Raw genomic sequence first — 14,435 nt, 5'->3', positions numbered from 1 at the left:
CTAAATCTAGGCTTCATTTACTCATTTATTTTTAATTCTCTCCTGTGGCTCAAGTTCCTGCTGAGTTCCCAGGCAAAATTTTGTGAAATGGGAACTTTGAAAGACACGATGGGGCTCCATGAAGTTAACCTTGCTAGCTGCTGTAGGCCTTCTAGTCAATGCTCTTCCTTGCAGCCCTTCTGGCTAATCTGGGCAGAGATGGTCCATTTTAGAAGACATGTTCGGAAATATGAGTTTAGCAATTCTGCAAATTAAGTCATCAAATATGTAATGGGAGTACTGAGTATGAGGGGATTGAAAAGCACTGAGGGGTAGGACTCTAGGCTTAATGAGCCTAGCCAGGTGCTTGAATAGGAAAGACACAAACATTCTGATCAATCCAGCCTTTTATTTGGGGGCATAGTCAGTGACTTCTTGTGACATAGCACAAGAAGTGTCCATGTTCTGTGAGAAGGAGGCACATTTTCAGTTCAGATTCCAGGCAATAACAATAAAACAATCAAAACGTAGGGAACATTTACAATGTGCTAACCATAGTACTCTATATACTGATACATATAACATGTACAGTCATATCTATCAGGGATTAGTTTCAGAACCCTCAGGAATACCAAAATTCATGAATGTTCAAGTTCTCATGTAAAATGGTGCAGTATGTGTATATAACCTACATATTAATATATATTGTAAGCTTTAAAACATCTCTAGATTACTTATAATACCTAATACAATGTAAATGTTATGCAAATAGTTGTTAGATGTATTGTCTTTATTGTTATATTGTTATTTTTTAGTTTTCTTCTTTTCTCATTTCCAATCTATAGTTGGCTGAATCCCATAATGTAAAACCTGCAAATACAGAGGCTGACTGGGTATTTTTGTTTATATAGTGCTGTATACAGTTTACTTATTTTCCTTTTACAGAAGAACAATAATCTTATGAGGTATTCTTTCCATCAACAAATATTTGGGGAGCTAGGCCAATGCTAGAGGATTGGAAGGTAATGGTGAAATAAAACAGTCTCTGCTCTGTTGGAATATACACCAGGGTGGAGAAGAAATACATTGATCAATGAATCACCCAACTCCAATAGTTACTTACTATATAAATGTTCTGAAAAAAAGGAACATTTTCAAAGAAGTGTTGAAACACAAAAAAACTTGCTTTAGATTGGGCACAATTACTAGGTGAGGTGGTTCAGGGAAGTGATCTTTAAACTGAGGGCATGTTATTTTGTTTGTCATCGCCTTTCTATAGAAAACTTAGACTTAGAAATCTATCTGGCTTCAAAGCCGATGCTTAACAAAAGATATTCTTCCTACAAATGGGCTTTAAAGTCCTTGCCAGACACATAGCACAGAGATAACACAGCTGCCAGAGTTAGAATTTTAATCCTCACATGAAGCATGCAGATACTGTACACTCAGGATAGAAGGACAGATTTCAGGCCCTAAAAGGCCATTTCTGGATTAAACAGCATTAACACTAAGGAAGACTAAGAACTACTTACAATTAGTAATAAGAGCCAAGAAACAAGAATGGCCATGCCACAGTAGACCAAATGAGATCTGACTCAAAGAGGAAAATCAAAGCCAGCTGAGTGCCCTACCCACAGTAGGTAAGACTTATTTAACATCCCTAAGGAAGTCATGGAGAATGACATCAGAGGCTATTGAATTCCCTAAGCTTTGTAATACATGGACTGGTATTATAAGTACATACACTTCGCATTTCTCATTATAGGATTGGGTTTCATGCACTCTAAGCAACAGTTTTAGCATTCTCATAAAGTCTCCAGTTAAAGACCCTCTATAATTTAGAATTAGCATTTTGGTATTCAGGCATCAGTTGCCCTTACTGAATTCCATCTTAGGTTTATTTCAGCTTGAATATGCTCATATTACACACAAAATCTAGTTGTGGAATGTTTATATAAAAAATTAAGCTGTTACTTGATTCAGTTTTAAAAAAAGGAAAGAAAAATTGAATTTTTTTTAGAAATGAAATCTGTATGGACAGAGTCTTCAAGTGAGAGTTAATCAGAAGGTGAGACAAAGCTATGCCTACTGTAAGTATGATAAAAATTTAGGAAGGAGGAGAGAAAGTTAAAGGAAGGACATTTCAGGTTAAAGAAAAGAGAAAACCAGTTCACTGAACGTGTTTGGATTGGAAGATTATGGAAAACAATGTTAGAAAGTTCAGATGACACCAGATTTGAGGGGCTTTGAAAAAGTATGAAGGGCTGGAAACTGCTTCTGAGGGCATTAGGAGGAATAAAATAATTTGGGCAGAACATAACCTGATACAATATTTTAGTGAGGTCATTTCTGGGATGGATTTATAGAGATAGACGTTACAAATGAACTGCTTCAGTCCATCAAAGTTTGAAGAGTTGTAACTTTACTCTGAGAGGACTAAACCTGTTGACTTTTTTTAAATTAGAGTAAGACATGATAAAAAAAATATATAGGAAAAGAATTCGTAGGGCATTTTCAGGGAGAGACTTGAGGGAGTAAAGACTAGAATCACAGAACTGCCATGGTGTATAAAATTCGTAAATATTTCTTAGGTTAAAAATATTCTTTAGGTTAATACTCCTTAGGTTAAAAAACTATGCTTTGGTTTTATTACCTGATGGGTAAAGGGCATTTATTAAAAACTTAGAAAGATTTAATCAACTAAGAGCAGGGAAAAAGGGACAAACGAATAAGGAACCCAAGATAGGACCTTGTTTGACTGGATAATAGAAAAGAATGAGTAGGTTAAATTGGGGGAATGACCACTACCAAAACAGGTTGGTATGAATAAGGCACCACAGGGTGCCTGGGTTTCCTCAAGGGAAAGACCAAGGGAACTGGATGCCCAGAGGTGGAGGGTAGAGTGAAGGAGTAGGTATGGGTACCCTATCAGTGAACACAGAAGCTAATAAAATCACAACCAAGCAGTAAAGCAGGTAGTTAAACAGTATTTCTTTGAAACATCCATGTTAAATCTTACCATTAAAATAATATTTCTCATAGCCTCCCACTATACATAGACTGAATAGCTTACTAATTTCTTATATGTAAAAAAGTATTTGAAGGGATGCCTAGTAGGGCAGCATGAAGTGTAGGTTTAAAAAATTGTGAAAACAGCCAATTCAGAGATGTACAGACTATTACAAAGATTTAAAACCTAATTGCTTCTTGGTTCCGTTTATAAGTACATTGAATACTTAAAAATGAAAGAATGTCACCATGCTTAAATTAATATACAAATAGCCTGAAAATGTTTGCCCTAATGTGATCATTTTGACATGGATGACATATAATAAACTCCTTATTAAATAGTATTAACTCTTTATTAGGTTATGGAACTTAGGCTGCTTTGAGCCATTAAGTTATCACAAGCAACACTCACTTTTTGAATAAGACCAAGTAGGATGGGTAACTTGCTGGTTTAGTAAATGTTAAGTTGAGTTTGCTTCTGATGTGGTTTGGCTATGTCTCCATCCAAATTTCATCGTGAATTGTAGCTTTCATAATTCCTACTTGTCATGGGAGGGAAATGGTGGGAGATAACTGGATTATGGGGGCAGTTTCTTCCATACTGTTCTCATGACAGTGAATAGGACTCACAAGATCTGATGGTTTTATAAAGGGGAGTTCCCCTGCACACACTGTTTCCTGCTGTCATGTAAGACGTAACTTTGCTCCCCTTTGCCTTCCGTGACTGTGAGGCCTTCCCAGCCATGTGGAACTGTGAGACAATTAAACCTCTTTCATTTATAAATTACCTACTTTTAGGTATGTCTTTATTAGTAGCATGAGAACAGACCAGTATAGTAACTTGGCACTGGAAGAGTTGGGCACTGCTATAAAGATACCTGAAAACATGGAAGCCACTTTGGAACTGGGTAACACACAGAGGTTGGAGCAGTTGGGAGGGCTTAGAAGAAGACAAGAAAATGCAGAGAAGTTTGGAACTTCCTAGAGACTTGTTGAATGGTTTTGACCAAAATGCTGATGGTGATATGGACAAGGAAGTCCAGGTTGAGTTGTCTCAAATGAAGAGGAGGAACTTGTTGGGAATGGAGTAAATGTCACTTTTGCTATACAAAGATCCTGGCAGCACTTTGCCCCTACCCTAGAGATCTGTGAAACTTTGAACTTGAGAGAGATGATTTAGGATATCCAGGGGAAGAAATGTCTAAGTTATGAAGCATTCAAGAGGAAGCAGAGCACTAAAGTTTGGAAAATCTGAAGTCTATGCAATAGAAAAGTAAAACCCATTTTCTGGGGAGAAATTCAAGGCTGTTGTAGAAATTAGCATAAGTAACAAGAAGCATAATGTTAACCAACAAGACAATGGGGGAAATGTCTCTAGGACATGTCAGAGAACTCTGTGACAGCCCCTCACTTAACAGGCCTGGAGGCCTAGAAGGAAAAAATGGTTTCCTGGGCTAGGCTCAGGACCCCCTTGCTGTTTGCAGCTTCAGGACATGGTGCCCTATGTCCCAGCTGCATCAGCTCCAGCTGTGGCTAAAAGGGGCCAATGTATACCTCAAGCTGTTGCTACAGACAGTGCAAGCCTCAAGCCTTGGTGGTCTTCATGTGGTGTTGGGCCTTTGGGTGCATACAGGTCAAGAATTGAGCCTTGGGAACCTCCACCTATATTTCAGTGGATGTATGGAAATGCCTTGATGTCCAGGCAGAAGTTTGATGCAAGCACAGAGCCCTCAAGGAGAATCTTTTCTTTGTTCAAGCCCTCATGGAGAACCTTTTCCATACTAGGCAGTATGGAAGGGAAATATGGAGTTGGAGTCCACACACAAAGTCCCCACTGCCTAGTGGAGTTATAAAAAAAGGACCACCATCTTCCAGACCTCAGAACAGTAGATCTACCGGGAGCTTCCTCCATGTGCCTGGAAAAACTGCAGACACTCAGTGACAGCCTGTGAAAGCAGCCAGGAGGGGGACTGTACCCTGGAAAGCCACAGGAGTGGAGCTGCCCAAGGTCATGAGAGCCCAGCTCTTGCATCAACATGCTCTGGATGTGAGACATGGAGTCAAATGAGTTAATTTTGGAACTTTAAGACTGAATGACTGCCCTGTTGGATTTTGGACTTGCATTTACCCAATGCCTGTACCTCCATTGAATGCTGGAAATTACTAACTTGCTTTTGATTTTACAGACTCATAGGCAGAAGGGACTTGCCTTGTCTCAGATGAGACTTTGGAGTGTGAACTTTTGAGTTAATGCTGAAATGATTTAAGAGTTTTGGGGACTCTTGGGAAGGCATGATTGGTTTTCAAATGTGAAGACTTGAGATTTGGGAGGGGCCAGCATTGGAATGATATGGTTTGACTGTGTCTGCACCCAAATCTTATGTTGAATTATAGCTCCCATAATTCCCACATTTCATGGGAGGGACCTGGTGGGAGGTATTGAATCATGGGAATGTGTCTTTCCCATGCTGTTATTTCATGATAGTAAATAAGTCTCATGATCTCTGATAGTTTTATAAAAGGAAGTTCCTCTGAACACACTAGCTTGCCTGCCATCATGTAAGACATAACTTTGCTCCTCATTTACCTTCTGCCATGACTGTGGCCTACCCAGCTATGTGGAACTGAGTCCGTTAAGCCTTTTTCCTTTATGAATTACCCAGTCTTAGGTATGTCTTTATTAGCAGCATAAGAACAGATTAATACAGCTTCCTTTTTTCAGAAAGTCTGTGTTGAATAGTAACAGTAATAATTTGTCAAGAAAAGATGAATGATGTGGGAAACACTAAAGTAGTTAGTGTTTGTAGTACTTTTGGGTAGCTACATTTATAAAACACGTATAAATGTAGCTACCCAAAAGTAGCAAGGTTTTTGACATCAGAAACTCAGAAAATCTATACTGTCAAAAAGATCTTTCTTTCATTCAACAAACATCTTTTCCGTGAACCTCCCCGGTTCAAGTGATTCTCCTGGCTCAGCCTCCCAAGTAGCTTCCTTATAGGTGCCCATTACTGCACTCAGCTAATTTTTTGTATTTTTAGTAGAAACTTGGTTTCACTACACTGGCCAGGCTGGTCTCGAACTCCTGACCTCAGGTGAACTGCCCACCTTGGTTTCCCAAAGTGTCAGAGTCACAGGAGAGAGCCACCATGCCCAGCATAAGGATCTTTTTTTTTTTTAAGAAAAGAAAATTCCCAGACCCAAGGCCTAAATCAAAATATCCGTAGTCTGTGACTATGTTACATAAAGTCCTGCGGATGATCCTGTGTGTGTTGAGTTTTGAAAACCACTAATTTACAATCTAAATAATGAAAAACTTTTAACAGAATTGCTTACTTGGTAAAGTTGGAGTCATTTACCAAATACAAGATGGGAAACACAGCTGAAAAACAAATGGACAAGTCTAGAGTCAGAACATATGAGGGCTGAGCACCTAATTTCTGTCAGATGGCAGGAAGAAGCAAGGTTGAGATATGGCTAAGTCGCCAGCATCAAGAAAGGAAAAGAGAGACGTGAAAGCCTAAGTGGGTAGATGCCAGAAGCAACAGTTTATGAAGGCATTGCTGGATTCAGATACATTCAAACAAAAGACCAGGGAACGAGCTACATTTCTAAATCCAGCTCCTTCCAAGTTAAGTCTTTACACAAGATTCCTGGCATTCTCCTTGTGGCATGGGCCAGAGATGAGAAGCGCTGACCTCTGAGATTGGAGTGGCTGCTGTCTAGTTTCAGTGGGTCTAGAAAGATGTGGAATCCAAGGTCAGGCTGATCAATAAGAGTGAGTGCCTGATGTGGCATCCAGGAAACAGTAAAAAATAATGTGAATTAATAAGAAATCCAGTGGTAAAATCAACATAAGTTGGTGATTGGAGAATAAAAACGAGGGAGAATAGATTTTTTTTTTTTTTTTTTTTTTTTTATTTTTTTTTTATTTTTTTTTTATTTTTTTTTAATTTTTTATTGGATTATAGGTTTTGGGGTACATGAGCAGAGCATGCAAGACAGTTGCGTAGGTACACACATGGCAGTGTGCTTTGCTTTTCTTCTCCCCTTCACCCGCATTTGGCATTTCTCCCCAGGCTATCCCTCCCCACCTCCCCCTCCCACTGGCCCTCCCCTTTTCCCCCCAATAGACCCCAGTGTTTAGTACTCCCCTTTCTGTGTCCATGTGTTCTCATTTTTCATCACCCACCTATGAGTGAGAATATGCGGTGTTTCATTTTCTGCTCTTGTGTCAGTTTGCTGAGGATGATGTTTTCCAGATTCATCCATGTCCCTACAAACGACACGAACTCATCATTTCTGATTGCTGCATAATATTCCATGGTGTATATGTGCCACATCTTTCCAATCCAGTCTATTATCAATGGGCATTTGGGTTGATTCCAGGTCTTTGCTATTATAAACAGTGCTGCAATGAACATTCGTGTACATGTGTCCTTATAGTAGAACGATTTATAGTCTTTTGGATATATACCCAGTAATGGGATTGCTGGGTCAAATGGAATTTCTATTTCTAAGGCCTTGAGGAATCGCCACACTGTCTTCCACATTGGTTGAACTAATTTACACTCCCACCAACAGTGTAAAAGTGTTCCTTTTTCTCCACATCCTCTCCAGCATCTGTTGTCTCCAGATTTTTTAATGATCGCCATTCTAACTGGCGTGAGATGGTATCTCAATGTGGTTTTGATTTGCATCTCTCTGATGACCAGTGACGATGAGCATTTTTTCATATGATTGTTGGCCTCATATATGTCTTCTTTCGTAAAGTATCTGTTCATATCCTTTGCCCACTTTTGAATGGGCTTGTTTGTTTTTTTCCTGTAAATCTGCTTGAGTTCTTTGTAAATTCTGGATATCAGCCCTTTGTCAGATGGGTAGACTGCGAAAATTTTTTCCCATTCTGTTGGTTGCCGATCCACTCTAGTGACTGTTTCTTTTGCCGTGCAGAAGCTGTGGAGTTTCATTAGGTCCCATTTGTCTATTTTGGCTTTTGTTGCCAATGCTCTTGGTGTTTTGTTCATGAAGTCCTTGCCTACTCCTATGTCCTGGATAGTTTTGCCTAGATTTCCTTCTAGGGTTTTTATGGTGCCAGGTCTTATGTTTAAGTCTTTAATCCATCTGGAGTTAATTTTAGTGTAAGGTGTCAGGAAGGGGTCCAGTTTCTGCTTTCTGCACATGGCTAGCCAGTTTTCCCAACACCATTTGTTAAACATGGAATCCTTGCCCCATTGCTTGTTTTTGTCAGGTTTATCAAAGATTGTATAGTTGTATGTATGTTGTGTTGCCTCCGGTGCCTCTGTTTTGTTCCATTGGTCTATATCTCTGTTTTGGTACCAGTACCATGCTGTTTTGATTACTGTAGCCTTGTAGTACAGTTTGAAATCCGGTAGTGTGATGCCCCCCGCTGTGTTCTTTTTGCTTAGAATTGACTTGGCTATGCGGGCTCTCTTTTGGTTCCATATGAAGTTCATGGTGGTTTTTTCCAGTTCTGTGAAGAAAGTCAATGGTAGCTTGATGGGGATAGCGTTGATTCTGTAAATTACTTTGGGCAGTATAGCCATTTTCACGATATTAATTCTTCCTAACCATGAACATGGAATGTTTCTCCATCTGTTTGTGTCCTCTCTGATTTCGTTGAGCAGTGGTTTGTAGTTCTCCTTGAAGAGGTCCCTTACGTTCCTTGTGAGTTGTATTCCAAGGTATTTTATTCTTTTTGTAGCAATTGCGAATGGCAGTTCGCTCTTGATTTGGCTTTCTTTAAGTCTGTTATTGGTGTAGACGAATGCTTGTGATTTTTGCACATTGATTTTATATCCTGAGACTTTGCTGAAGTTGTTTATCAGTTTCAGGAGTTTTTGGGCTGAGGCGATGGGGTCTTCTAGGTATACTATCATGTCGTCTGCAAATAGAGACAATTTGGCTTCCACCTTTCCTATTTGAATACCCTTTATTTCTTTTTCTTGCCTGATTGCTCTGGCTAGAACTTCCAGTACTATATTGAATAGGAGTGGTGAGAGAGGGCATCCTTGTCTAGTACCAGATTTCAAAGGGAATGCTTCCAGTTTTTGCCCATTCAGTATGATATTGGCTGTTGGTTTGTCATAAATAGCTTCTATTACTTTGAGATACGTTCCATCGATACCGAGTTTATTGAGGGTTTTTAGCATAAAGGGCTGTTGAATTTTGTCAAATGCCTTCTCTGCGTCAATTGAGATAATCATGTGGTTTTTGGTTTTGGTTCTGTTTATGTGGTGAATTACGTTGATAGACTTGCGTATGTTGAACCAGCCTTGCATCCCTGGGATGAATCCTACTTGATCATGAGAATAAGTTTTTTGATTTGCTGTTGCAATCTGCTTGCCAATATTTTATTGAAGATTTTTGCATCTATGTTCATCATGGATATTGGCCTGAAGTTTTCTTTTCTGGTTGGGTCTCTGCCGGGTTTTGGTATCAGGATGATGTTGGTCTCATAAAATGATTTGGGAAGGATTCCCTCTTTTTGGATTGTTTGAAATAGTTTTAGAAGGAATGGTACCAGCTCCTCCTTGTGTGTCTGGTAGAATTCGGCTGTGAACCCATCTGGACCTGGGCTTTTTTTGTGAGGTAGGCTCTTAATTGCTGCCTCAACTTCAGACCTTGTTATTGGTCTATTCATAGTTTCAGCTTCCTCCTGGTTTAGGCTTGGGAGGACACAGGAGTCCAGGAATTTATCCATTTCTTCCAGGTTTACTAGTTTATGTGCATAGAGTTGTTTGTAATATTCTCTGATGATGGTTTGAATTTCTGTGGAATCTGTGGTGATTTCCCCTTTATCATTTTTTATTGCATCTATTTGGTTGTTCTCTCTTTTATTTTTAATCAATCTGGCTAGTGGTCTGTCTATTTTGTTGATCTTTTCAAAAAACCAGCTCTTGGATTTATTGATTTTTTGAAGGGTTTTTCGTGTCTCAATCTCCTTCAGCTCAGCTCTGATCTTAGTAATTTCTTGTCTTCTGCTGGGTTTTGAGTTTTTTTGATCTTGCTCCTCTAGCTCTTTCAATTTTGACGATAGAGTGTCAATTTTGGATCTCTCCATTCTCCTCATATGGGCACTTATTGCTATATACTTTCCTTTAGAGACTGCTTTAAATGTGTCCCAGAGGTTCTGGCACGTTGTTTCTTCGTTCTCATTGGTTTCGAAGAACTTCTTTATTTCTGCCTTCATTTCGTTGTTTACCCAGTCAACATTCAAGAGCCAGTTGTTCAGTTTCCATGAAGCCGTGCGGTTCTGGGTCGGTTTCTGAATTCTGAGTTCTAACTTGATTGCACTATGGTCTGAGAGGCTGTTTGTTATGATTTCAGTTGTTTTGCATTTGTTGAGCAGTGCTTTACTTCCAATTATGTGGTCAATTTTAGAGTAGGTGTGATGTGGTGCTGAGAAGAATGTGTATTCTGTGGATTTGGGGTGGAGAGTTCTGTAAATGTCCACCAGGTTTGCTTGCTCCAGGTCTGAGTTCAAGCCCTGGGTATCCTTGTTGATTTTCTGTCTGGTTGATCTGTCTAGTATTGACAGTGGAGTGTTAAAGTCTCCCACTATTATTGTGTGGGAGTCTAAGTCCTTCTGTAAGTCATTAAGAACTTGCCTTATGTATCTGGGTGCTCCTGTGTTGGGTCCATATATGTTTAGGATCGTTAGCTCTTCTTGTTGTATCGATCCTTTTACCATTATGTAATGGCCTTCTTTGTCTCTTTTGATCTTTGTTGCTTTAAAGTCTATTTTATCAGAGATGAGAATTGCAACTCCTGCTTTTTTTTGCTTTCCATTAGCTTGGTAAATCTTCCTCCATCCCTTTATTTTGAGCCTTTGTGTATCCTTGCATGTGAGATGGGTTTCCTGGATACAGCACACTGATGGGTTTTGGATTTTTATCCAATTTGCCAGTCTGTGTCTTTTGATTGGTGCATTTAGTCCATTTACATTTAGGGTTAATATTGTTATGTGTGAATTTGATACTGCCATTTTGATTCTAAGTGGCTGTTTTGCCTGTTAGTTGTTGTAGATTCTTCATTATGTTGAAGCTCTTTAGCATTCAGTGTGATTTTGGAATGGCTGGTACTGATTGATCCTTTCTATGTGTAGTGCCTCTTTTAGGAGCTCTTGTAAAGCAGGCCTGGTGGTGACAAAATCTCTGAGTACTTGCTTGTTCGCAAAGGATTTTATTCTTCCTTCACTTCTGAAGCTCAGTTTGGCTGGATATGAAATTCTGGGTTGAAAGTTCTTTTCTTTAAGAATGTTGAATATTGGCCCCCACTCTCTTCTGGCTTGTAGTGTTTCTGCCGAGAGATTTGCTGTGAGTCTGATGGGCTTCCCTTTGTGGGTGAGCCGACCTTTCTCTCTGGCTGCCCTTACTATTCTCTCCTTTATTTCAACCCTGTTGAATCTGACGATTATGTGCCTTGGGGTTGCTCTTCTTGCGGAATATCTTTGTGGTGTTCTCTGTATTTCCTGCAATTGAGTGTTGGCTTGTCTTGCTAGGTGGGGGAAATTTTCCTGGATGATGTCCTGAAGAGTATTTTCCAGCTGGGATTCATTCTCTTCGTCCCCTTCTGGTACACCTATCAAACGTAGGTTAGGTCTTTTCACATAGTCCCACATTTCTTGGAGACTTTGTTCATTCCTTTTTGCGCTTTTTTCTCTGATCTTGGTTTCTCGTTTTATTTCATTGAGTTGGTCTTCGACTTCAGATATTCTTTCTTCTGCTTGGTCAATTCGGCTATTGAAACTTGCGTTTGCTTCGCGAAGTTCTCGTATTGTGTTTTTCAGCTCCTTTAATTCATTCATATTCCTCTCTAAGTTATCCATTCTTGTTATCATTTCCTCGAATCTTTTTTCAAATCTTTTTTCAAGGTTCTTAGTTTCTTTGCATTGATTTAATACATGATCTTTTAGCTCACAAAAGTTTCTCATTATCCATCTTCTGAAGTCTAATTCCGTCATTTCGTCACAGTCATTCTCCGTCCAGCTTTGTTCCCTTGCTGGTGAGGAGTTTTGGTCCTTTCTAGGAGGCGATGTGTTCTGGTTTCGGGTGTTTTCCTCCTTTTTGCGCTGGTTTCTTCCCATCTTTGTGGATTTGTCCGCTGGTCGTCTGCGTAGTTGCTGACTTTTCGTTTGGGTCTCTGAGTGGACACCCAGAATGTTGATGATGAAGTATTTCTGTTGCTTGGTTTTCCTTCTACCAGTCTAGCCCCTTCGCTGAACGACTGTTGAGGTCCGCTCCAGACCCTGCTTGTCTGGGGTGCACCTCTAGTAGCCGTGGTACAGCGAGGGATGCTACCAGTTTCTTTTTCTGCTCTCTTTGTCCCAGGATGATGCCTGCCTAATGACAGTCTTTTGGATATAGAGGGGTCAGGGAGCTGCTTGAGGAGACAGTTTGTACTTTATAGGGGTTTAATTGCTGAGCTGTGCACTCTGTTGTTCATTCAGGGCTGTTAGGCTGCTATGTTTGATTCTGCTGCAACACAGCTCATTAAACAACCCTTTTTTTTTTTCTCAAATGCTCTGTGTTGAGGGGTTTGGGCTTTATTTTTGGATGTCCGATCAGGTGTCCTGCCCAGCTCGAAGGCAGACTAGCCACTGTTTGGCTGCCGAGGCTCCGCCCTGCTGTTGTGTGATTCGCGCTGTTCCTGCCGGCTCTGCTGTGGTCTCCGCCACGCCCTGCGGCGGAGTCTCTTTGTTGTAGCGTGTTGCCTCAGCAACGGCAGGCTGCGTCAGCAGTGGGCGTGTATCTCAGTAGGGACGGGTTGCCTCGGCAACGGCTGGCTGCGTCAGCAGTGGGCGTGTATATCAGTTGGGGCAGGTTGCCTCCGTAGTGGTGGACGCCCCTCCCCCACAGAGCGTCTCGGACCGTCTGCCCGGGATAGTTTGAAATCGCGGTTTTGTTCGTCCCACTGGGTATCCCAAACGATCTGTCCCTGCAATCCCCTGGGCTGGGCTACTGTGCAAGTCTCGTTCAGTCTCAAGTCCAGCCCTCTCAAGTCTCAGGTTGCCGGTTCAACAAGGCACCCGGACAAGCGCGCCCTGTGGGGATTGCTGGGTAGGGCCGGCCGCCGCCGCCCCGGCTGCCGGCTTCGCCAGGCAGACCTACTGCCTGGCGTCCCGTGTCTTTTTATACTTGGGAGTTTCCCCGTTCTGTGGGCAACAAAGATCAGTCTGGAAATGCAGCACTGACTCACCGTTTGCGAATTCAACGCGGGCTCCAATCCTGGGTTGTTCTCACAGCGCCATCTTGAGTCCCCTCTCCGAGAATAGATTATTATATTTAGTTTCAGTTTTGGGGTAACTGACTGAATTGTGGTACCATCTATTATGGTAGAAATTCTGAAGGAATTTAGCAGGTTTGGTGAATAAATGGGAAAAAATTTCTTTTATTTTGAGATCTATGAAGCATCCCAATAGAGGAGTGCAGTAGGGAGGTGTATATTTGGGCCTTCACCCCAGGGGAAGAGAGCAGGATGAGAAATTCCACTGGCCTCTAGATATGGTAGATAAAATTTCCAGGGAAAGGTGGAGAATAAGTAGTGATAATGGGGTCTGGGAGAGAACTCGTTAAGGATAGGGAAGATGACATGAGGTCATAAGGAGACGAGAAGTCGTGAGAGAAACACAACTGTAAAGACAGCAGCATTTATTGAGCATGACTTAGTAATGGTATGGTTTCAAACTGTGCTAAGTGGTTTTACATGAACTATTTCCATGCTCTTTGTAACCACCCTATGCAGGTAGGTGCATGTGAGGAAATCAAGGTTGAGTTACACCAGATGGCTGCACAAAGAGTAGGAGGCAGAAAAGGAACATCCTAAGAGAGCAGGATATCATACAGCCAAAGGCCGGTAAACCAGCACACCAGGCAGTGGGAGAGGTCGATGGAGTCAAGAGTAACCAAGGAGGCCAGTGCCATAAGACAATATTCTAGCAGATTTTAGTTTACTTTAAGATAAAGTCTCTGTAAATAGCTAACTAATGGTTTTATTAAAATTTGTGAGTTCACTGGCATTGACAAAAATAGAGTTCTAAAGTGTTAAAGTATTAATAAATGAAATGATCTTGAAAAGAAAACAGGGGTTTACCCTGAAATCTATAAAAAATTAATAAAAATAAACTAATTAAAATAAACTAGGTGAGGCATGAGGTTTCATGGCGTAGCTCTTCCTTTTATGTCTTTGAGATATAGGGCAATACACTTAACTTTTCTGAGCTTCAGTGATCTCAAATTTAATATGTATTTCATAAAAGTATATATTTATATCAGGAGATGAAATAATTTGAATAAATGTTTGAATAAACTTTTTTGTTCAAAACCAAGGACTAAATATTATATTAAAGATGGTCAAGAGCATAGACTCTGGAGTCATTCTGTGAACTTGCTAGTTAAATGCCTTAGCCTCTCTTTGCTTCGTTT

The sequence above is a fragment of the Callithrix jacchus genome, chromosome 3 (assembly GCF_049354715.1).
Source record: "Callithrix jacchus isolate 240 chromosome 3, calJac240_pri, whole genome shotgun sequence".
Classification (NCBI taxonomy): Eukaryota; Metazoa; Chordata; class Mammalia; order Primates; family Cebidae; genus Callithrix; species Callithrix jacchus.
This window is presented reverse-complemented; position numbering follows the sequence as displayed.